General features: G+C 33.9%; 1 protein-coding gene across 4 annotated transcripts in view; it reads left to right on the plus strand.

Annotated features, from left to right (window-relative positions):
* The window catches only part of Tsp26a (Tetraspanin 26A), a 182,874-nt gene that overhangs the window by 38,737 nt on the left and 121,912 nt on the right, over positions 1-22,225 (plus strand). The window lies entirely within an intron of this gene.

Raw genomic sequence — 22,225 nt, forward strand, 5'->3', positions numbered from 1 at the left:
GATTCCGACGATTTCGCGCACGCTTTGCTCCAGCTCTCGAAGTCCGCTTTCTTAAATCGTCCACTAAGAATGACGAACGATAAGAAAAATCGATCGAGGCGATGGAGTGCAATTTCGAAATAATTCTTGGAATACTTATCTTTTTCTATTCTGTTGTTATTAATTCTATTTCTTATTCTTTGCGCTTGTATAATTTTAGAGAGAGAAAGAGAGAGAGAGAGAGAGAGAGAGGGGGGGGGAAGTGAGAGACTGGATAATGTTGAGTAGGGGAAAGGTATGGGAAACGGTATCACGAATCTCTCCGTTATCACGGGAGATCCTGAGTGATTTTTGGAACGGGTGAAATCACGAATCTCGCCGTTATCACAGGAGATCCTGAGTGATTTTTGGAACGGGTGAAATCACGAATCTCGCCGTTATCACAGGACATCCTAAGTGATTTTTGGAACGGGTGAAATCACGAATCTCGCCGTTATCACGGGAGATCCTGAGTGATTTTTCAGGATGGACGAAATCACGAATTTCGCCGTTATCACAGGAGATCCTGAGTGATTTTTCGGGATGGACGAAATCACGGATCTTGCCGTTATCACGGGAGATCCTAAGTGATTTTTGGAATGGGTGAAATCACGAATCTCGCCGTTATCACGGGAGATCCTGAGTGATTTTTGAAACGGCTGAAATCACGAATCTCGCCGTTATCACGGGAGATCCTGAGTGATTTTTCGGGATGGACGAAATCACGGATCTCGCCGTTATCACGGGAGATCCTGAGTGATTTTCGGGGCGGAAGAGAGAGGGAGAGAAAGGTTTAGGGTTGGATAGGATAGGACATGCGCAAAAGGAGATAAAGAAGATGGCTTTATCTTGAATCTAAGAATTATTTCGATACGGGGTGATTATTTTACTTTATGTTTTTCCCTTTTTGTTATACATGTGTGTCTTGACTTACTGTTAGTGGAGTGCGTTGTTAATAATGGCTGCTGGGTGCTAGTCTGGTTGTGTGGTCTTCCGGACTTGCACTATGTTCTTTCACTTGCACTCTAACGAATGTTGGAATTTGAGTTGAAACCGGATTTCGAAATTGAAAGTGTATAAAAGTCCGAAGAGTCTAAATACGAGCTCGGATAGCTTGTGCACGGCAAACTGCGCTCGAAAGTTCGGAGTAAAATCTGCTCTCTCGAGGGATATCGCGGGTATATAAATCTTCTTGCTCCTCCTCTCTATTGGTTTATTAACATTTCCTGACGAATAGGAAATTTTTCAATGACGCCCTTTAGGTCCCGGAGGCGTCTCTTTTAATTTTACAATTGTCGTGACTGGTCAGGGCTTTGTTTAGATTGTTATGTTTCGACCAATGGAGAATTTGTTGCTATCGAGTGTGGTTGATATGTTTATTACCCTCTCGATCTTATCTTAGGCAGATATCGCGTAACGACGATCTGTCAGCCGAGAATTGTTTAGAATCGCTTATCGTTGTTAGTCCTTCTTCTAAAATTTTATTAGTCTTCCCAAGTGTTGGTTTCGTTTTGAGAACTGTCGACTAGTTTAACTTCTTAGAATATGATGAGTTACAGTTTGAATTTTGTGAGTTGATCTGTATACTTCTCTAGTTCTGTATATATGCTGTTACTTTTGCGATAAAGCTGTCTCGGAATATGTTTGCATCGCCTGCCAGATCATCGGTTTATCTGCGCGACTGTGATATTTAAAATATCGCCTTGCGTTCTCCGATTTATTATTATTGTTAAATTATCTCGGCATACGATTTCCTCGTCTATCAGTTCGTAGTTTATTTGTGCCTCTGCGATATTTCGAATATCGCCTTGCGTTCTCCGAAAGAAAAGAATTGTGGAGTCCACAGGACGTAACATTATGAAAGTTATCCTCCAGTAGTTATTTTATGTCATGAAGATAATACCATCTCTCTTTCTCGAGCGCAAAGCGCTCTCAGTTCGTCAGTGGAAATAATTATTTAACAATGTATGCCACTGGAAATTAATTTCTCATGTCGCAAGGCGCGGATGAAAATTATCGTGGTGGCAACGTGGTGTGACGTGCGCTATGCAGTCGCATAAACGTTGCACCCCTATTTCTGATATTTCTGCCTCTCTCTACTCTAGCTCCCGGCGGTCGTGTTCTGCTTACTCACAGATTTACCACCCGAGATGGCATATCCATGTACTTATCGGATTGTCTACCTTGTAACAGCCCGGCAATACCATCACTCAAAGCGATGTTACGTCCGAGTCTATAATATTCACCTAAACATGTCTGAATGTCGTTTCCGTTTGGCACCTCCGTCCCTCTTAAATCGATAACACCTCCGTGCCGATAGCTGATAGCCGCGTGTAAAAAAGTATTCCTTTGAGATTAATCTCCAATGGCCTTCTCCAAAGATCTTTGGCTCGTATTTGCACATGTTTTTTTGCCTCGACGCTTCTTGCGTCTTTTTCCCGAAAGCATCACGAATGTTCCAAAGAAAAATATGCAATGTTTTGGATATCGATCAAAGAAATTGAAGCCATGGATGGAAAAAGGGCACGTAGGCTCATGTGCCCTTTTTCCGTAAATTATCTAAATTGACTCAGGTATGTTTTATATATATAATATACAAAGGACATTATGTTTCTAATGTAACAATATTATATAATAAATAATATAATAATAATTATATATATAATATACAATATATATAATGTATATACATATATATTACATATATGTATATACACTCGTCAAAAAAATTATCGCAACACGTAATTAATATCAAAATTTAGCATAAATTCAAATAAGCGTATTTCCGCGAAAAATTGTCGTATTTCAAAAATTTTTTTTTTGTTGTAAAAGGTAAAGTCTCTACTTTAAGGAACTTTCGTTCGAATTTGATTTTATTCTCTCCCCCTTTCTCCATCCCTTTAAAAGGATGGACGTGTTTTTTTTTCAAAAAATTCCATAGTTTGACGAACTCTACGGAGTGTATTAAATTTTTTTCGCAAATATCATCATAACTATCGTAAAATATGGACTTTTCTCTACAAATTTAAAAAAAAAAATTGAATACCGTACGATTTTTTTTCGCGAAGTTACAGCATATCAAAGTTACCTATGCATTTTTGCCTATATATTTAATTACCGCCAACATTAGCATTACCCGATGGGCACTTCGGGGAGATTGCTGGTCGGATTTTGCCCATCGTGTGTGTGTGTGTGTGTTGGGGCAGGGATATATGTGTTCGTATTTAACATTGTATATTTCTGCCTCATTTTCAAAATCGAACGTAAGTTCCTTAAAGTAGAGACTTTACCCTTTAAAACAAAAAAAAAATTTTGAAATACGACAATTTTTCGCGGAGATACGCTTATTTGAATTTATGCTAAATTTTGATATTAATTACGTATTGCGATAATTTTTTTGACGAGTATATATATATTGTATAATATATTATATATACATATCTCCTACAGATGCAAAATCTTGCTCTGCGTAAAAGTAATTTAACTGCTCGCTCTACCATATGCCAGGAGAATTTCTTATTTGCGTTGCCGCATAATTTTGTTCAAAGTTTATCTCTATTGCGAGATATTGTTCTGTATAAACTATTGACTAACAAAAAATGTAAACAATACCAGATTGACAGAAAATATTTCAAATATAGTCACATCAACTTTCAATGGTTGTAGTTCTGTTAGGAAGCATTTTCGGACATATGTTTATTAGACATTTCTTACTCTAAATGACATCAGCAACACGCCCTTAAAGTATGGACCTCGAGTCATGGGACATTCTGTATATTATAAATACACAGGTTGTCTAAAAAGAAACCGAACTTTTGCTGTCCGAATGATACTAGTCGCGCCATGTAGTTGTAATGGGAAAAATTTAACAGCTTGAAAGTTATATTATCAATCATGCACAATAGCATTTGAATCGGTTCAAAACAGCCCGTTGTTTAGCGCGAAATATAAGAAATGTTTCGTGATCCTCGTCACAAAACCGCTAGAACTGATAGAACAACGCGTCAACATTAAGTTCTGCGTGAAACTAAAGAAAACTTTTACCGAAACGTTTACGTTACTAAAACAAGTGTATGGGGATAACTGCCTATCCCATACACAAGTTTACGGCTGGTTTACTCGATTCAAAAACGGCCGGGAATCAATTGAAGACGACCCGAAAAGTGGTCGTCCGAAGACGTCGACTATGGACACTAACATTGAAAAAGTGCGTCAAATATTGGGCGAGCATCCGAATGTGACCTGTAGAATATTGGCAGAGGAGTTGGGAGTGTCCAAGGACGCCAAAATTAAAAATTCCAATGAAAGGGACACGTTACAAGGACATTTCCGAGATTAAGGCCGCCGTGACCGCAGTATTGAACAAGATACCGAAACAGAAGTTGGAAAGGTCTTTCAAAATGCTCATTACTCATTCTGAACGATGTATTGATGCAGAGGGAGCTTATTTTGAATAAAGAAACGTATTTATAAATACACTTCTTGAATTTATTTTTTTCTACAGCAAAAGTTCGGTTTCTTTTTAGACAACCTGTGTATATAATATATTATAAAATATATAATATATATTATAATATACAATATAATTATTTTAATATTTATTTAAACAATATATAGAAAATTATAAACTAAATAATTAATTATATTTAATTAAAAAAGAGATCACTTTTTTACGATTTTATCCTATTTATGGAAAAAGGGCACATAATACAATTTTTTTAAACTCATAAAAAAACAAAATATCATCTTCAAATCATGACCTCTGTTTTCAGAACGTTTGAAGGATATATTACTACACCTTAAAAAAATGGTTTTAATCGCATTATTTTTCATTAAGTAATATTCTAATGAAAACTTTGAAGTCAATTTTCTCGAAACAGCGTTTTGGCGCATATGCCCTTTTTCCATCCATGGCCTTAATTTTAAAACTTATGTGTATAAAATCTGTTAATTTGTCTGACTACATAGATTTAAAACTAGCGATGAAGGGAAGAATGTTATTGATGAGATTAAGTGTCTTAAAAGTAGGTTCAAATTTATTTGTATAGTTTCAAATTTTCTTGATACGTTGAAAAAAAAACAGTACTTTTAAGCAGACTCGAATCTGGACGTGATAGGTTCAAACTCTCTATACATTCGAACTTCGATCAAGTATATTCGAATTTTTTTGTGAGTACTTATGAGAATTTCACATTGCATATATATACAATATATATGTGTGTATAGTATCATAAATAGATTTTTTATCTTATTATTTGAGTTTGAGTACTATTTGTAAATGATTTGATTCTTTATGATAGAAAGTAATTTTAAGTACCTACTATTTCGAGTATAAGTATCTTACAAGTCAATCTAAAATTCGAATATAACTGTTCCAGATCCCATTACTTCGCAAGGACATATATATATATAAAATATTATTTTTTACAAATATTATTCGAATCCTAGAAAATGAAACTTGATTATGGGATTCGATTCAAATTTTTACGTACATATTAAATTTGATTCCATTCTTAAAGTTAAAACTCAAAAATTAATGTACAAAGTGTTTCTCTTCATCTCTCTCTTTCTCTCTATCTATACAAATATCTTATTATCATGCTATTATTGATTTATTCGCGAAATAGTCTGTTCATAAAGAGCATTTATGATTTTTTTCTTTTTTCGGATTACTGATGACGAAATCGATTAAAAACTGAATTTTGAAATGGAAAATGCTATTTCCGTCGAAATGTCGATCTCCAGCGTAAAATGTGAAAGTTCGAACGATTACATCACACCGGATTTGTGTGCACGATGCCATTTGTGCGCATAAACGTCAGGAAAATTTGGAGCGATACTCAGGGATGAAAGGGCAAAAATCGTCCGGCCGGGTGATACGGCGAAATATGCCGATCATATTCCATTTCGTTGAACGGGGAACGTTTTGTATAATATTTCGCAACGCGGTCCCACGTCGAAAATTTCACGGCGATGAAAATGGCACTCGTGTTTTATTACGGCCACTACTCGATGTAATATATGAGTTGGTCATCTCTCGCCAACGCTTCGAAAACATTTCAATAAAATTGTTTCGGTGTATATTATAGAATTGTTGTATGAAAACGCGTGTGAAATTTCAATTAAATAACATCGATTTTCCTTTTTAATTATATAGGTATGTTATAGGTGAATATTACCGATTTTTACCCTATATATAATACTTGTGCGAAACTCGATTATATATGTATAACTATAAATGCGAGATGAAATTTTTGAATTATAGTAATTTTGACGTTTAAGCTGAAATCTCTCTCGCTTCACGGGATATTCCTGATCCGACATAAATATTCGATGTTTTCGAATATTGATCGACATAATTTCCATATGACGGCTCACTATTAACTTAATTCACTCAATGAAATCTCATATCGACCAATTACGGTATAGAGTGTAATTTAGCAAACAGATTCCGCGAATCTCGTTATATAATAATTCTCTGCGTATTACTTCCATCTAACTCTTGCCTCAAGAACGCAATCGCTCGCGTGAAAATGCTAAGGCGTAAAAGTATTTGCGTAAGCATTGATGGCAATGAGTTTTAAGTGAGTTTCGCCTTGCTTGCGCTATCATAATTGATGCTATTGACCTTGACGCCTCCAGTGCCAGGACTGTTCATCATTGACAAGTCAGATTCATCTCATCGGTCATTTATCCTATTTAAAAGATATAATTATCAAGAGTTCGATTACATAACTCGCGCATTCTTCATCTGCACATTTTTGTGTGTACGCTTTTTCATATTTTATATTTGCGAAACGCCATTCGTCTGCAAGTTGCAATCTACACAGTTGGAAAATTTGTGTTTTCTTGTTAGAAACGGTCCCCGTTAAAATTTTTGTGTTAAATATTTAACACATTCATGTGTTAAATTAACATATTGCTGTTGTGTTAATTGAACTCAAATGTTAAATTATTAAAATAACTGAAAAAAAGTGTAAAAATAACACAATGTGTATTTACTTTTAATTTTACACAATAAATATGTTCGATATTATTAGTGACAAGATTTATCTGTTGAAATTTACAGAAAAAAATGTTAATTTTACTTTATAATATAAGTGGGGATGATAAAATGTAAAATTAACAATTTTTTTAGTTAATTTTTACATTAAAACTATGTTAATTTAACACAAAATTTATTTTAAGTTTATTTGAAGTTTGCATTTATTTTATGTTAAAATATTAACACAATATTCGTGTCATCATTTAACATATCCGTATTATGTTAAATTAACACAAAAATTTCTGTGGACTGTTTGGGACATGTGATATTTGTTAAATTTAACACAAATTTTTCAACTGTGTATATATAAAGTGTATAAAGTATATAAAAAAATTTTAACTTTCACATTAAGATTTTTCGAAAATCAAAGCTTCTGTCAAAAAATCTCATACAAAAGTTGTAGGATTTCGAGGAGGACATCTTATTGTAAGCATAATATTATTCCAGGTGGAGGCATAATGCTATTCCACTCTAACAATTTTTTACGCCAAATATTATGAGGAATTGTTTTATGTAAGAAAATTATGGTCATTTTGTTTAAAAAGTGTAATAATAATCTCGAAATCTTAAAAATGCCTCCACGTGGAATAAGACTGTGTTTACAACAAGACATCCTCCTCAAAATCCTACAACTTTTGTATGAAATACTATTCGATGGAAGCTTTGGTTTTTGATAAATCTCAATGCGAAAGTGGGACACCCGAGGGATTGGTCACTGAGGTAATTTTTGTACAAGGGCTAGGTAATTCAGCGGCAATCCAAAGGAAATTTTGGGTAATCCAAGGTAATTTTTGGTAATTCTAAATAATCTTTAGCATTCTCAGGTAATCTTGGGTAATCTAATAGGAAATCTAAGTAATCTAAGGGTAATATCAAATAATCTGTAGGTAATCTAAGGTAATCTTTAATTTTTGAACTTAGTAAACGTCATTGATGAATTGTATCTTTTTACATTAATATACATTTGCAGTCGATTTTTGGAGTCGACGCTTCGTAAAAACGTGCTTTTTTTATAATTTAAGTATTGTCGTGGTTAGGTTTTTGCGGTACCACGTCTTGTAATGCTTTCTTTCTCAGGCCACGAACACACGAGCGTTAAAAATTGCGAAATGCATTCTTATCTACAACTTTTGGTAAGCCATCGTCATTTAACGATAAAACAAAACCTATATTACAATTTTCATGTATTGAATATTCTGCCAGTAATTCCAGTATTATTTTCCGGTGTTATTTTTACCGCACTTGATTATTTTTATGGATGTATTGCAAAGAAAACAGTAACAAAAATTAAGTTTTCATTCCCAACGTTTTTGGGAATAAAATTGGCAGCGTTAAGAAATAATAAAATATTTTTAAAATATATCAAAAAAATTTTTTTTAATGTTTCAAAATTGGAAAAAATTTTAAATGTTTACAACAAAATTAAAATATATATTTAAAAAAATTCTTTAAGATTAATTTTAAATTAAAAAAAGGGAATAATCGGAAAAGATATCATTCTAAATTCTAAGTATGATGGGTATAATTTGTATTAGGTAATCTTAAGTAATCTAAGCTAGTATTAGGTAATCTTAAGTAATCTAAGCTAGTATTAGGTAATCTGAGGTAATTTAAAGGTAATCCGTATCAAGAGTAATTTTTATACACTATAACCACTAGTGACCAACTCTTCGGGGACACCCTGAATTCAATGTAGAAAGATCATTGTTATACATATTTCTATGAAGAAGATCGAGAGACTATTGACCTTAGAAATAAGGATTACTTTATATTCAGTGCGAAAGAGACTTCTTTTGGGATTACAAGAGACTTTTTTTATATTTGGCTGCGATTGTCTCTTTCGTTCATCCATTTACCTTGCCATTTTTTTTACTACAGCGTATATCTCTCTTTCTCTACCCTGTCAAAGTAAAAAGAAGCTCGTCCGGGGATTGGTCTATCCCATTCTTGATCCCGAAAGCCAGACAAATCGAACTAGTATGGATCAATGCTCCCTACGATAATTTATATCGGACGCCACGTCTCTCGATGCATGTTATATCCTCTCCCTTCACGTGACAAGGAGACGCGTCATCGATATTTTATAGTGTTGTTGGTACACACCATGTATTCTCGCCGATATTGAGAAAGAGAGATAGCGACGTGCCGGCCATTTCGTTTGACTCTTACTGGCCGCGTGACATCTACGAGAAAATATATCGCGCTATCGTCCCGTTACCGGAAACGCGCGGTAATATCCACGTGGACGTCGTTCGCATAAGTAACGATCCTACGTGACGACGCTAGTCGCGTTTCACCAAAACGTTCACTTGAGTTTCTCCTCGATATTGCACCGAAATAACAGGCAAATCTAAAAAAGACGTTCAAAAGACATCTAAAAATAATATAAAAAATTGACATATATATTTGATGCTTTTATAAGATGTCTTTTGATCAAGGATAGAGATGGAATCAAGTTCAATATGTATCAATACTTAAAAATCTGAGTCGAATTCAATAATCAAGTTTTCTAGAGAATTAATTCGAATAATATATTCATAAGAAATAATATTTCATATAGTGTACTTGCAAAGTAATCGAATCTAGGAACAGTTATATAAGTATTTTCTATCGTAAAGAATCGAATCTTTTACAAATAGATTAGGTTTGGTTTGGTTAGTTTAGTTTAGTTTTTACTAGGTTAGGGTTAGGTTAGGTTAGGTTACTTATTAAAACTCTAACAAGGAACTCTCTCTCTCTCTCTCTCTCTCTCTCTCTCTCTCTCTCTCTCCCCCTCTCTCCCGCGGTGTTACCTCTGTATTTTAAAAGTGCTTATATTTTTGAATAATACTCATTCTAAGTATCACCATGGTATATGCCATTCGATCTCAAAATGAAAAAAAAAGGAAAGAAAAAAAAAGGTCGAAAATCAATATTCAAAGTGGAATTCCAGCAGCCCATAAACAGGTGATCTAGACGATACTCACGCAAGTAAGTTATACTAATTGAAAGATCACACCGTTTTTTCTTTATTTTCATTCATTTAAATGAAAATAATCTAGTTTAGAAATTTTGAAATTTTTCCGCCTCCTAGTGCATTACTCTAAGCTCATATCGATTGGTGTCTAAAACAAATATTATAGCCCTAAATGTGATCTTTTAATTAGTATGAGTTACTCGCGTGAGTATCGTCTGAATCATCTGTTTATCGGCTGCTGGAATTTCACTTTGAATATCGATTTTTGATTTTTTTTTCTTTCCTCTTTTTTTTTTCATTTTGAGAGCGAATGGCATGGCATATACCATGGTGATACTTAGGATGAGTACTATTCAAAAATATAAACACTTTTAAAATGCAGAGGTAACACCGCGGGAGTGTCCCTTGTAAGATAAAAAGTCTATTTAATACTTGCCACACATACACAGAATACAAATATACAGAATGTTTACGAAGTACTTGGTACAAACTTTTGGGGTATTCCTCACATTAAAATAAAGAAAAAAGTTTATATATAATCATAAAAATGAGTGGTTGTGTGAGATTATAGCAAAACAAAGTTGATGTTACTGTTATTATTAAAAATAATCTTATTATTAAATAAATCTTTAATTAAATGGCGGCTTTTTGGGTATTTCTTATGAGTTAAGGCTCCTGGCTCCTTTCTGACCATGTTGAAATCGTGACGTCAGAGGCGAGAAAACACGCTAAAATTTCTTACATTAGATGCCATTTCGAAATAAAAAAATATTTCGAAACAGCACTTCAGATGGCTTTAGTACACTCTTAAAAAACCCCGAAAACTATCCTTTCCCCTTTATAATCAATCAACAGCTGTAAAATGTAATATTATGAAGCCCAGTCCGTCTGGTCTTTGCACATGCGCAGTCATTCCGCATGTCAAAATCTGATATCTCGATCATTTTACAGATGTTGATTGATTATAAAGGGAAAAGGGGTTTTTAAGAGTGTGCTAAAGCCATCTGAAGTGCTGTTTAATCGAAATATCTTTTCATTAAAAAATGGCATCTAAGAATTTTCAGCGTGTACTTTCTCGCCTCTGACGTCACAATCCAATATGGCCGCGGTGAGCACCCAGGAGCCTTAAGTGCTTACTTGTGATTATTTAATAGTAACGTTATTATAAACTTCATTTTATAACTTTATTTTATACTATAACTTCAAAACCACAAATTTTTTATGGGCATATATAAACTTTTTTCGTTATTTTGACATGAGGAATACGTCCTAAAAGTTTGTCCAAGTGTTTCATAAGTCTTTATCTCATAAGTACTCATACAAGATTCGAACAATGATTCAAATTCGAATGCACTTATTGTTAGTAATATTGTTCTTGTGTTTTTTTTAAGATACTTATAAAGAGTTCAAATTTATCTTGCCCAGGTTTGAGTTTAAATATATATATAATTACTATTTGAAATTACTGTTTTTTTTTAAATCATAAAGAGAACCTGTATGTAAGATACTTAATCCCCTCGCTAATCTAAAGGACATTCGGGAATGTAAATTCCAGAAAAGAAGAAAACATATATGTATAATATATCGATTGAGAATTTTGCGATAAGAACGAATCATTAATTTTATTCGCAGTTACTTTATGATGTTATATTATTTTATTAATACAAAATTAAAATATAAAACATTCTGATATATCATCGCGACGTGATCATTTCTATCTTCTTCATCATTAAGAAGCAATTAAACAATGAATATCAACACTCGCTAATTTAATAGATTAGAAAGATGCCGTTTAAATTATTCGGGAACAAGCTATTAAATCTTGCAGCAGCCGGATAAGCAACGATACACGTAGTCCATTGTGCAAACGATCTCGCCTGCTAATTGTAACGGGCAGACTAGTTGAATTGCATGGCGGTTTGCGCACTGCATCCCGCATGCACACTTGCCGAGGATGCGAGCTTGCTCTCGTACTCTCGTCTACGCTTCGAGGCAGCAACACGCGGCAAATCGGATTATGATATGAGAGCGGCGGCGGCGACGACGATGGTGATGTCGTAACAGGAACGGGCGGCGCGCGAGAATCAAGTTATATTCGTCGTTACCGGACGCATTTAGCATTTATATACGAGGTGTGCGTCAGTCATACTCACGCGTCGAAAACGCGATGCAAATCGCGTCGATTAAAATCGCGTCACGCGCCGCCGGCATCCTCGTCCACGTGTGCCGCACGTTTTCGCATTATGCGACGCGACGATATACACACGAGAGTTTGACGACCTTGTGCTTGGATAAACATTTCCAAAAAATCTGACATTAATGGTACAATCCCCATAATTATTCGAGTAATTTAAAGTTATTATATGCCTTCACAAATTGGTAATTTTTAAATTTATTTAAATGTTTATATGTATATGTATGTATATATTTATATATTTTAAATTTATATATAATATATGTATAATATGTAATATATAATATGTAATATATAATATATGTATAATATGTAATATATAATACGTAATATATAATATATATGTAATATACAATATATATATAATATACAATATATATATAATATACAATATAAAATGTACAATATGTGTGTGTATATATGTATAATATACAAAGTGTTTCGGAATGACACGTGGCTTCGTGTAGAAGTCGTTGATTAATAGTCGCCAGGTCCCCGGTTCGATCCGCAACACCCCTCTTAAGAAATTTTTGGAAAAGGATGTGGTTGTCTAGCAGAAATAAATAAGAGTTCGAGACAATCCACACTTTTCGGAAAAAGAAGAGGAAGGAGGAATAGGAATAAGAAAGGCGGTTAAAGAGGAAAGGAAGATAAGGAAAAAGAGGAGATGGGAAGAGGGGGAGGAAAGGGTCTAGATGTCGCTTATAGCCAGGTTGAGGGAAGTTACGAGATTTTGTAAAGGTTCGGGTACTCCTTTTAAAAAGCGCCTTTAAAAGACGCCTTTGTAATCCTAAAGGGATCAAATAAAATTTTTAAAAAATATACAGAGTATTTCAAAAGTGGAGCTCAATCGCTCGAGAGATGATTGGGGGGGGGACCCAAAAACAAGAAAAAAAAGAATAAACATAAGTTCGAAAATACATTGATTTTGGGATAACGCTATAACGTTATACGTATATTCCTTATAAGGGATAAAGTTATTTTTATCAAAATTTCATATTGCTTCACTTTCGAGTTTATTTTGTCAAAATTGAAAGAAGAAATGGTTTTCAAGTTGTGTAACATAATTAACACAATTATAACATAATAAAGTCAATAATCAAACAAATCAAGGGGTTCAAGGGGTTGCTAAGTGGGCTGTATCTGCACATGATGCATTCTAGGTAGTGCCAAAACAACAACTTTGTTTCTTCTAATTGTGCTATATATGCAACAAAATTATTCGCGTGAAACTGTTTCTCGCGAGTTTTGAGAGTTGCGTTGCGTTTGCACTGTTTATTATGGGTGCTTTCCAGCAATGACACAGTGCGACACAGAGTATTATTTTATCTTTGTTGTTCACTCGTATCGAAAGAAGATAGAATGATACTCTGTGTCGCACTGTGTTGTTGCTGGAAAGCTCCCTATGACGTAGAGAAAGGCTTACACGCTTGCAGTCTTGCCTCGTAGGTGGGATGGATACGTAAGGTAGGGATACGTAAGGTACTTGTTAAAATCCAATTTCGGCGGATTTGAACATCAGTCGTTCGCTTTTGTTGAATCAGTAGGGCGCGTGCAAAGTTGTCCTTAGGTGCTTGCTTGCGTGCGTGGTCCGGATGGAATACGGCATAAGCCAGAGCATTTCTCGCGCGCGAAGACGCCACGAAAGACGTTCTCAAGAATCCTGTTCTCGACCTTCCATATACCTTAGAGTACTTCTCCTTTTCCTTCTTCTCTCTTTCTCTCTCTTTCGTCGGGACGCCTGACTCTCCGGAATATCACGACTGCTTGTCACGTCCGTTTTCAGCACGAAGCGAGAGCAAAAGCCGACGTTACCCTCGTGAAATCACGATCACTGTTGACAGTCGTCAAAATGACACTTGGCTAGGGGTAGGGTTATGTAGACTTGCCGTCTCTCGTGCAGCTTTTCCATCTAACTCACTAGTCCTGTTCGTATTCCCATTAAGTGAATCCTTAGCGGAGAGTACCTCAACCGAGTACCTCGCGATTTCGACAACGTGCGAGAGAACATAAGCTCAGGGGCTTATCCTGAGTCGATATTTTCGCCGCATTTCACGAATGAATTATGAACGATCTCCCGATCTCGTTGACCTGATTGCATTAATGCCGCTATTGCGTTTCGTTTATGAGTTCGCATCTACATTTTATGATAAAGCATGTGTCAGTTAGACTGTAAATCGACATTCTTAACCTAACTAATCTAACCCAGACTGTAAATCGACATTATACTAATCTAAAACGTAAGACTGGGCGCATATTATCGACTTTTTGTCGATTGATAGTTTAATCGAGCAGTAAAAAGCTATTATTTATTATGAGAGCGCGCATATTTATCAATTTGATATCGACTCGACTAAAAAGTCAAAACTCGATGATTTTTTGACAAAATTGTCGATCAACAATTTTGTTAAAAAATATAAAGATAAATAAATAAATAATAATAAGATAAATTAATGCGTAAGCAAGAGCCTTTTTGTGCATCTTGTACGCGACTGTTGATTGACTGTCTGTCTGTAATTGCCTATATACACGCTTGTAATCCTCGACAAAACTGTTTAATCAATAAAAAATCGTTGGTGCTGCTCGACATCGATAAACAGTTTAGTCGATCTACAGTCGATAGTATGCGCCCAGCCTAATAAATCAGGCTTTCCGAATCAACTGTTTAAAAATGAGTTTACGCCGTTGCGAGCTAAATGAAAAGTCTCTAACTGTTAGATTATATATAAGATGTTTTATAACACAAATCACACGATGGATTCTCAAAGTTATCGCGACATCTCGTACGTAGAAAGCCCTTTATCAATTATTCAGATAACAAATTTAGAAAATCTAAGAACTTCGGATACCTCAAATAAGAGAATAAGGTCCTGGGAAAGCAGAATGTTTCATGGATTCTTATTATGCACTTTGCGAATGAAAAGGGCGATCGTAAATGCATAAGGCGATGCGAGTGGTGCGACGAGAGAATAGAATCCCGGCGAAAAAATACATTTTTAAAATAATCGTTCCCGATCGCTTTAAAACCGTCGATCCGAAAAAACGACACGCAGATCTCTCTCAATTATTCATCTCCCGCGAGAGCCGAAGGGGATAGCCATCATTCTCTTCAGGATCTCTTTACTCTATCTTCTTCTCTTTCTCTTTCTCTCTTTTTTTTTCTCTTTTATTTTCGCCAGTGCTGCGTTGCTCAATTCGTGAAATTAGTCTGCGTCAATAATTGTCCTCTCTCGTCCCGGATTTCGATCAGGACGCCACTTCCATTGGAACCCCCCGGCCCCCCGCATTCCGTCGTTCCGGAAATTATTTTATCTTCTCTGCAAAGCCTGCTCGTCCTCTGAACCCCTTCCCCTTCTCTTTCCTCATCTCGCTAGACCGAACTTTCATTTTCCTCCGATTTCCGATCGGCAGTTTCTACAGAGTAGCCTACAGAAGATATTTTAATGACAAATACTTGAACAAATTTGCAATCGGTTTTACTCTAAGGAAAACTTTGATGATTGGTCTAATTACGAAGGTACTTAAAAAGTTGAACAATCGCAACTTAAATTAAGTGTTACTGAAATTATGTTTAAGACATCCTCTAATTACTCTCTCTCTATTTAAATTATATAAAATAATATATAAAATAATATATATAAAAATATATACAAGTTAGATTAATAAAAGAAATGTCATTAAATTCCATTTATAGTCTCTGGTTATAAAACTGGATACTATATTATATTAGAAATAATTCTATGATATAAGTATATAGTAAAAAGTATTTTAAAAATATTTTTTTTCATAATAATATGAAATTCACTTATTTTAAATCTAAAATTAAAGAATGTGAGTGATTTAAATTTACATGTAAATTAATCACAAAATCTGGATTTTTAATTGTAATTTAAAATTGATTTTGCGATGGGACTTTATTCTTTTTTACATAATAGAATATTTTATTTATATAATAGGATTTTTTATTTAATATGAGGTTGTTTTATGAATATGTAAATTGCGAAAATATTTTATTACCATTTAATTTAAAAAATGGTTAAATTTTTATGTAAAAATTGTAAAAATTTTCACAAAATTTTAATAAAAATTACACGTTGAATGTTAGAGAATTTACTTATCAAAAATCACCAATATTGATGGAACATCGTATACAAAGTGGTTCACGTAACGGTCGCTATGATTTTTGAGACATTTCAAACAGTTTAAAAAAAAGTTAATATAATAAAAATTAATCTGCTTTACACAAGCTATAACATGCAATAAAAAAAATTTTTTAATACATTTTTTTATAAAAAAAATCAGTCACCTTGAATTTTTTAAATGGAACTATCATATTTTTTTTTTTTATACAAATCGATTCCTAATATTTTGCATAAAAAGCTATAAGAGTAGGATGATCAAAAAGTGAATAGTTTACGAGATATTTTATACTTTAATATACATATATTTGACATAATCTTATATAAATTATAAAATATCTCATAAAATATTTATTTTTCGTCGATCTAACCTTTATGCACAAAATAATGAGAGGAATCGATTGGTACGAAAAAAAACATATAGTTGTTTGTAAGAAAAAATATGTAGCTACTAGTTAGTAAATTACATATTTTGGATAAACTTCCGAATACGACCCACGCCCGATTGCCATAAATTTTTGTAGAAACACTGTAAATGATGTCAAATGATTGTCCTTAAGCGGATTTTCACCGATACAAACATTTAATGCTAAAAATATTAAAATAACTTTCTATATAAATTATTGTCGGTAATTATATAGAATAGGGCCTTTTCACATGGGTACACACACACACACACACACACACACGGGAGGGGGGGGTGCAAGGGGGCCTTCGGCCCCCCTCCCGCACCCTCCCCGCTGGTAGGCAGGGTGGACCTCGCTTCACGTTGTAAAGTATATGCCTAAACACAGTGAACTCCAATAGCAATCAAGAAAGATATATTCAAATAACATAACACATTTAATACCAAATATATATAAAGCGTCCTAAGATATACAATATATATATATAAAGAATCCTAAGAAATACTTTTAGCATTAAATGTTTGTATCGGTGAAAATCCACTTAAGGACATTCATTTGACATCATTTACAATGTTTCTACAAAAATTCATAGCAATCGGGCGTGGGTCGTATTCGGAAGTCCACCCAATTAAAGTATAAAATATCTCATAAACTATTTACTTTTTACCATTCTACTCTTTTAACTTTTTATGCAGAATATTGTGAGGAATTGATTTATATAAAAAAAAATATGGTGGTTCACTGGCGGATCCTGGGGGGGGGGGGGTTAAAACCCCCTCCTTGCAAATTAAAAGAAACAGTTTTGCTGAGTCCGTTTAAAAAATATAAGTAAAGAAAAACAAACGTTAAAGAGCTATCGACGTCGTTGATCCTGGAGTAAAAGCTAAGCATGAAACCAAAAATATTAAATTAAATAATTTTGCAGAAATCCTCCCCCCTCCCATTATCATCAGGATCCGCTAGTGTGGTGGTTCCATTTAAAAAATTCAAGATGACATTGATTTTTTTATAAAAAAATTTGTTTGTTTAAAATTTTTTTATTGCATGTTATAGCATAGCTTAAGTAAAGCAGATTAATTTTTACTATATAAACTTTTTATTACACTGTCGGAAATGTTTCAAAAATCGTGGCAACCATTACGTGAACCACCCTGTATATTCAATGCTCGCGCTTTTTGATCTCTTTTTACGTATCGACGTGTAGACAATAGATCATTGTTTCCGTGGCTTTGGGAAAAGCCTTTCACGAGGATATGTGAAAAGAATTCTTTATTGGCGCATATCGCGCCGACATTTCGGGTGCTAATAAAAAGGCTCAATGAGGACTAATTGCTTAACGATTGTGAATGAAAAAGGTGAAAATTGATCAAGAAAAATCAATCAAATATTACAGTGTATATATGCTCATTTCTACAATACTTGAATAAATTTTGCAGACGTATTCTTTGATCGATTTAGAATTGTATTGTAAGTGAAATAAAACATCCTTTACGCTTTCACGATATTTTTTAATTAATAAATTAATTTTAATTTCGTAAGACATATTTATGTCTGCACAGCTTTTCCTTTCCGTTCATTGTACTGCTTTAAGCATATCGGACAGTTCTCATATTTCTCCCCGCTGCGATTATTATTTTACCCGCCATCGCCGTAATTGCACGCTTTTACCCTCACTTCCATCAATTTCCTTCTTCACGTCTGCGGTTATTAAAAAAAAGGGAGAGAAGCGAGCATAAATCTTGCAGTTTTCCAGTAAGGCGGCGTTAATTAGAAAGATGCGCAAAACCAGTCAGCAAGAGCACTATTGGACACAACTATGTATGTATTAGGAGAATAATCAATCCCGTCCAAACATTTTAAGAATGATTAGGAATAAAAATATTTAAATTTAAACGGCAAATAAAAGAGCCATATGCGGATGATAGTGCATCAGTTTTAAGAAAAAAATAATCTTCGTTGAAACTAGTTATTCGGGCACCAATTTATCTTACATAGTCTGATACCAAGAAGTAAATAAATCTCAATTCTAGGTTTTTGATAAACGCTCATCTGCCCCTAAAGCTATATTCTCAATTCGAGAATTTTTAGCTATACCCCTCTGTCCCCCTTAAAGAATTATAGACGAGAAAAATATCGGGACAAATCGCTGCATTGAGAAAATTAGGAATAAATATTGTACTTAAAATAAATACTATTAAAATATTATTAATAAATTGTATTAATTTTTGCAAAAGGGTTTACTGTTACAACGTCTTGATAGCGTATATCTTTCATCATTGAGTGATTCGATACTTTTGATATCGTGCTCTTTCATCGAATGTCTCGCCGTAACATGATGCTTGAAGTTTAACGGATGTTGTTGTAACAGAGATAGACTATCATCGCAAGCGAAAAACGAATCAACGCCTTCCGAAACTTCTATAGAATAAATTTAATATATTTATTTTTAAAAAAATTATCATACGATGCATGATAAGGGATAGGATTAAGTTCAAAATATATACTTAAAAATCCGAGAATTGAATATAATAATCAGGTTTTATTTTCTAAATTCTAAAAGATTCGAACAAAATATTCATAAGAAACAATATTCCATATATTGTATTTGCGAAGAAATCGAATCTAGAACAGTTATAAGTACTTTTTATCGTAAAGAGTCGAATCTTTTACAAGTATATTATAGGTTAGGGTTAGGTTTGGTTAAGTTAGGTTAGATTACTTACTTAAACTCTAAGATAAAAAATCTATTTATAATATTTGCTACATATACACATACACAAATATATACAGAACGTTTAGGAAATATTTGGACACATTTCTTGGGTATATTTCTCATATCAAAATAAAGAAAAAAGTTTATATACAGGGTGTATCAGACCACCCGTCCACCCCTTTTATTTTGGAAACGGCTCAATATTATGAAAAACGACGAAATACATTTTTGATTATTTCGAGAGACTCTTCTTTTAAGAGGGTTTCGATGATTGTCCCCCCAAGAGAGTGCCCCAGGGGGATCCGAACTCAAAAATTTTAAATAAAACCACCCATATTGTAGTATATCATTTAAAAGGGCATAAAAAAAGAAAATTTTTGGCGCAAACCAGAGGTTGATACGTTGACCCGTTTAGAAGTTATTTAGAATCAAGTTCGAAAAAGACCAATTTAAAAAAATCATAACTACCATTTGGAAAATCCTAAAAAAACGTTTGAGATGTGAAAGTGTTCATCTTTTTAAGTCTTCTCCATAAAAAAATTCAGATTTGACCTTGATATTATTTTCAGTTCAAAAATGAAATTCAAGCAACTTATTAAATTCACGTCTTGCTTGAATTTCTTTTTTGAACTGAAAATAATATCAAGATCAAATCTGAATTTTTTATGGAGAAGACTTAAAAAGATGAACACTTTCACATCTCAAACGTTTTTTTAGGATTTTCCAAATGGTAGTTATGATTTTTTTAAATTGGTCTTTTTCGAACTTGATTCTAAATAACTTCTAAACGGGTCAACGTATCAACCTCTGGTTTGCGCCAAAAATTTTCTTTTTTTATGCCCTTTTAAATGATATACTACAATATGGGTGGTTTTATTTAAAATTTTTGAGTTCGGATCCCCCTGGGGCACTCTCTTGGGGGGACAATCATCGAAACCCTCTTAAAAGAAGAGTCTCTCGAAATAATCAAAAATGTATTTCGTCGTTTTTCATAATTTTGAGCCGTTTCCAAAATAAAAGGGGTGGACGGGTGGTCTGATACACCCTGTATAATCCCAAAGTCAAAAATATATATATATAACCAAGTGAAAAATGAGTGGTTACAAGGTTATAGTAAAATTTTATTATATTGTTAACGTTATTTTAAAATAATTATAAGGGTATAACTACACAAACTTACATAGCGCATAAACATATACATAAGAAAATTGATTGGTTCATAAACGTATGCATAAGAAAATAAACGAATCGAATTTCTTATGCATATACGCTTATGCGCCTATGCAAGTTTGTGTGTTTAGACCCTAAGTAAGCACTTAACTCATAAGAAATGCTCAAAATGGCCGCCGTTTGATTGAAAACAGCTAAATTTTTATTATGGGGACATTTAAAATTAATGTATTTGCAACTTATTAATAACGAAGATATGCTAATGCGTTATGCTTGTGATATTATACACGGAATCGTCTAGGAACTTTTGAATTTATTTGACAATCCTTACTCCGCCATGTCAATGACTGTCCTTAATCAAATGACGGCCATTTTGAGCATTTCTTATGAGTTAAGTGTACTTATTTATGATTATTTAATAATAACGTTAACATAAACTTATTTTATTATAACTTCACAATCATTCAGTTTTTAGTATGCTGGGTCTATATAAACTTATTTTTTTCTTTATTTTGAATAATAAACTTTAGTTTGTCCCCCCCCCCCATGTATTTCTTAAAGACCCTGTATATCTCATAAGTATTCATAAAAGATTCGAATATTATATTGTTCCTGGATTACTTGATCCTGGTTTGAATATACTTGAAAATACTGCTCTTAGTTTTCAAGGTACTTATAGAAAATTCAAATCTGTCTCGTCCAGGTTCAAGTCTATTTAAAAGTACTTTTTTTTTCTCGAAGTAATTATGAAGAGTTCGAAATCAAATGCAAACCAACAAGCAAACAAATTTGAATCTATTTATAAAACATTTAATCCATCGCTGTACGTGATCTAATGTGCAATTATTAAAAGTTCACCGCATTAGAGCGCATTTTTGAAACATGATATTACGCCCGTTAATCTTTTCGTTTTATCGTCACTGTTTACCCTGTCAAAAGAAATAAGATCATATAGAAATAAATATATTTTTTTTAATATGAAGCACATAGTACACATAAAATGTTCATAAAATTTGCTGTAATGAGTATTAATAAGTATCTTAAAAAGGACTTTTCAAGAGAGATTTCCAATTCTTTTGAAAAATATACTGCTATATGCCTTTTATTTTTATCTCAATCGCTTTGACCTCACCGCGAGTTCATCGCCAATCGTTTCCACTTCCTTTGAAGGAACTCGTCGTGCGAAGAAACGAGAAAATCCCTGGCGAAGGTTGCTTGCAGCCAGCCAACCATTTTCTCTCGCGAGCTGCTAATTACGAAGGCATGCGTGAAAGGCCTTTGAGAGGGTGACACGAGACGCGCTTCGGCAATCCGGATTACAGAAGAACTATAACCCCTATTGTCTTTCAAGCTCGTTAGAGAAATAACTCGACGAACGTTCCGGGGCTAACGTCGCGGGTTCTCTCTTGTCGCTCTTTTCTCCGCGTTCTTACATCGTTCCAGCGCGACACTTTTTTCCGCCCGGAATGGACAGGAATCTTAATTGGAAATTTAAACGGACTTGTGGAAAGGAGTTGGTTCTTCCGCCACCGTCGGCAATGTCGAAGAGCAAAAAATTGCACTTCAAATACCGATAGCAGTTT

The sequence above is a fragment of the Prenolepis imparis genome, unplaced genomic scaffold, assembly GCF_030444845.1.
Source record: "Prenolepis imparis isolate NDT839.2.m4 unplaced genomic scaffold, iyPreImpa1.0 SCAF_12, whole genome shotgun sequence".
NCBI lineage: Eukaryota > Metazoa > Arthropoda > Insecta > Hymenoptera > Formicidae > Prenolepis > Prenolepis imparis.